The following is a 4,538-nucleotide window of genomic DNA, read 5'->3' on the forward strand; positions in this document are numbered from 1 at the left end:
TACTGAAAAACAATGATGTTGTAGCTTGTGTTTAGAGTTATCATTTTTCACTGTAAGTTATACTAATGTTCTGATTATTTCCTCCATAGCATTACGACACACATAAGCAAAATTGTATTCTTCCAAATGAAAGAAATAAATATCAATTTTTCTATTAAACATAGTAAAATTTGATTTATGTTAAGTAATTAAAATATCTTATCTACCCCCTGTCTTGTAAAACCTTTGTTACACAAATGCCCAGCTATATTCTTAAAATGTTAAGAGGCTAAGGCAGATGACCCATTCTCGTTTCCTTCATTTCCTTTGGACCAATTCTTTTAAAGCTAGTGAATACCAAAAGACTATGAGGTTGGGCCAGATTTTCATCGAAATTAGTGCAATTAGACAGATATATCAATCAATCAATCAATCAATCAATCAATCAGTCAGTCAGTCAGTCAGTCAGTCAGTCATTCAGTCAGTCTGTCTGTCTATCCGTCTATCATCATCATCTATTTAATTTTCTATCTATCTATCTATCTATCTATCTATCTATCTATCTATCTATCATCTATCTATCATGCATCTATCATCTATTCATATGTCATTTATAGTCTATTTTTCTACCTAAGCTATTGTGAAAGGTGTTGTTTTCCTGTGTTTCTTTCATAGTCTGTCATTTGTATATAGAGAGGTTCACAACTTTTAAGTGATTTGTTTATTTTATGTATGTGAGTACACTGTCACTCTCTTCAGACACACCAAGAGAGGCTCTCAGACCCCATTACAGATAGTTGTGAGCCAACATGTTCTTCCTGGGAATTGAGTTCAGGACCTTTGGAAGATAATCATAGTTCTGAACCACTGAGCCATCATCACTCCATCCCCCAAGGTTAACAAGTTTGTGTCATAACTTTGTATCCTGGTACTTTGATAAAAGTGATTTTCAGCTGTAGGAGTTTTCTGGTGAAATTATTAGGATCTGCAAATAAAGATACTTGGGTTTTTTCCTCTTTTCACATGTATTTTCTTGATATCCACCAGCTTTCTTTTTGCTCTAGTGAGGCAGCAACTACTATATTGAAAAGGTATACGGAGAGTAGACACCCTTGTCTTGTTCCTGATTTTAGTGGAAATGTTTCCGTTTAGGTTGATGTTGGCTGTGAACGTGCTGCAAGTTGCTTTTATTATAGTGAGGTATGCCTCTTGTATCTCTAATATTGCCAGGATCTTTCTCTCAAAAGGATCTCTGGCAAAGTTTTATTAAAGAAGAAAATTCTTGGTTTACTTCTCACCAGTCTCTTCTGGCACGCTTATAATATTATCAGAATTATCTGGGTCAATGATAGCCCATGTGTGTATTCTGTCATATTTTCTGCATTCTGTGCCCATTCAATATTATTGCCACTGTAGTGATGGACACCAGTTTTAGTTAAGATGGCATAGTTTTCTATTTCAGATTTCCTTTGAAGCTGGGCAGTTGTTGGCAAGAATAGTTGCTTTGCCTTGTCTGATTATCTTCAGAGTCTGTATCCCAGCATGCACTTTCCACTTTTCATAACAAGCCGCAGTTTGGAATTAATTGACTCCAGAGACTTCTTCATCTTCTTTGCTCACCATCTTCCAGCCTCAGATGTAAGACAACCCCTAACCAAGATTGTCAGGGAGCAAGAAAGACACTCCTGCATTATTTTCACACAGAGATGTTGGATTTTTGTGTAAGACCTTTTATGCATCTAATAAGATGATCATGTAGCTTTGGTCTTTCAATCTGTTTATGTAGTAGATCATATTTACAAATTTATATATGTTGAACCATCCATGCCTTTCTGGAATGAGTTCCTGGAATGAAGCCTGCTTGATCATGGTGAGAAATTTTTTAAATTTGTTTTTCTAATTGGATTTACAAGGATTTTATTCAGAATTTCTCATCTATGTTATTAAGGAATATTAGTTTGAATTCTTTTTGTGTTTTTGCTTGCTCTTTCTGTGATTTAGGGTATGGTGTTATTTTTCTGTAGTATTAGGATATTGTGACCTGACCTCATAAAAAGAACTGGACAGTGGTTTGTTCTGTTTATATTTTATGGAATAGTTTAAGGAGTACTGATAATAATGTTTCTTTAATGTCTGGTAGAATTCAGAACTAACTATATCTGGACCTACACTTTTTGTGTGTGAGATTCTTAGTGACTATTTCTATAGGGGCTATAGGTCTAATTAAATTGCTTATTTGATCTTGATTTAAAGTCCCAAAATACTAATGAATTTTAAAATTTATTTTAAGTTTTCCAGTTTGATGAAATAAAGTTATTAAAGTGTCGTGTTTTTATTTTCTGGATTTTTCAATGTATTGTTGTGAAAATTCCCTTTTTATCTCTAATTTTATTAATTTTGTTCTTTTCTATGTGCCTTTTAATTAATTTGACTAAAGGTTTATCAATGTGATTGATTTTTTTCAAAGAATCAACTCTTCATTTCTTTGATTCTATTGTTTTGTTTGTTTGTTTCTACTTAATAGATTTCAGCCTGTGGTTTGATAGATATTTGTTATCTACTCCTTTGGGTATTATTTTCTTTTGTTGTTCTAGAGCTTTCAGATATGTCATTAAGTTGTTCTTTCCAGTTGTCTTTTTGTAGACTCTCAGTGCTATGAACTTACCATTGTTTTCCATATGTTTGTGTATGTTCTGTTTTCATTTGCATTCAGTTCTACAATGTTTTAAGTGTCCTTTTTAATTTCTGTCTTGACCCACTTTGTATTCAATAGTGAGTCATTCAGTTTCTATGACTTTTTGTACTTTCTGTGGCTGTTGATATCCAATATTAATTCTTGGTGGTCAAATAGAATGCAGCATATTAGTGTAAGTTACTTGTTATCTGTTGAAACTTGCTTCGTGTCCAATAGTATGGCTAATTTTGGAGAAAGTTCAATAAGTTGCTGAGAACAAGGTATATTCTTTTGCATTTGCATAAATGTTCTGTAAATGTCTATTAGGGCCATTTGATTTATGTTTTTTAACAGAGAAACAGCAGTTTTCTGTGTAGTTTGTGTCTCAATGATCTGTATATTGATGTGAGCAGGGTATTGAAATCACTTACTATAACTGTGAAGGGGCCAATAAGTGATTGTATTAATGGTGATTTGTAAATGGTGATTGTAAATGGTGTTCTTTTATAATCTTGGATATCCTTTTCTTTGATGTTTAACCATTTAGAATTGTAATCTCCTCTTGTATTTTTCCATAGGTGAATATGTAATATCTTCCAAATCTCTTCTGATTTGCTTTGGTTTGAAGTCTATTATCAGAAATTAAATGATTACACAAGCTTGTTTCTGGGATCTATTTGCTTTGAATGGTTTCATAAATTCTTTTACCCTGAAATATTTATCTTTGTTGATAAGGTGTGTGTTTCTTGCATACAGCAGAAAGATGGATCCTACTTTGCTAATCCAGTCTTTTAGTCTATATCTTTTATTGGGCAATTATGGCTATTAATATTGAAAACTATAAATGAGCAGTATATATTAATTTCTGTTATTTTGTTGTTATGGTATGTATTTTTACCCCCTTATTTTGATTAGTAATTATTTATTCCCTATGATTGCTTGCATGTGGTTAACATCTACAGAATGAAGATTTCTTTCTACTGCATTACGTAGAGCTAGATTTGTGTATAGATACTGCTGATATTTATTTAATCATGGAATGATTTTTGTTTATCTATTGTAATTGCAAGCTTTATATAGTATCATATCATATCATATAGTATAGTATGTAACATAATGCTGTACTGTATAACATAGCATAGCATAGCATAGCAGAATAATCTTGGATGGCATCTGTGTTTTCTTAGCATTTAGAGTGTTAGTAGATCTGTCTTTATATGTTGTTTGGTCTTGTAGCTTTTTATATTACTTTTTGTTCTGTATATTTAATGTTTAATTATGAGAGCTATGGGGAGCTTGTTTCCTGGTTCAATCAATTTGGTGTTCTCTATGCTTCTTGTACACTGATAGGAACCTCCTTCATTAAGTTAGAGTAATTTTCCTTTAAACTTTTGTTGAAAATATTTTCTATGACTTTTACCTGTGTCTCTTGTTCATCCTCAGTTTTTTGTTATTCATATATTTGTCTTTTCTTGATGTCTTATGTATCCTAGATGCTTTGTGCCTCATTATTTTTAGACTTAACATTTTCTTTGACTGGGGTATTGATCTGGTCTTCAACTCCTGAGAGTCTCTTTCCATTCCGTGTAATCTGTTATTGAGGCTTACCTGTGAGGATTTTGTTTGACTTTCTAAATTTTTCATTTCCAGTTTTATCCCCACTTGAATTACTTTCCATGATTGTAGTACTACTTTCATGTTTTGAATTGTTTTATTATTTCTTTCTACTACTTCTTTGTGTTTTCACAAGATTTATTAAAGGATTTACTTATGTGTCTTTTAAAGTCCTTAACTATATTTATAATAGACATTTTGAAAGTCCATGTGTTGTGTTTACACTATATACTCATTCTTCAAGCCTATTGTATTAGGGCTACTGAGTGCT

At 32.2% G+C, this 4,538-nt stretch overlaps 1 pseudogene; it reads right to left on the reverse strand.

Annotated features, from left to right (window-relative positions):
- Positions 1 to 1,266: 1,266 nt before the first annotated feature.
- On the reverse strand, positions 1,267 to 4,331 carry LOC127684058 (60S ribosomal protein L30-like; annotated as a pseudogene).
- Positions 4,332 to 4,538: the final 207 nt, after the last annotated feature.

This window comes from Apodemus sylvaticus, chromosome 5, assembly GCF_947179515.1.
Source record: "Apodemus sylvaticus chromosome 5, mApoSyl1.1, whole genome shotgun sequence".
Classification (NCBI taxonomy): Eukaryota; Metazoa; Chordata; class Mammalia; order Rodentia; family Muridae; genus Apodemus; species Apodemus sylvaticus.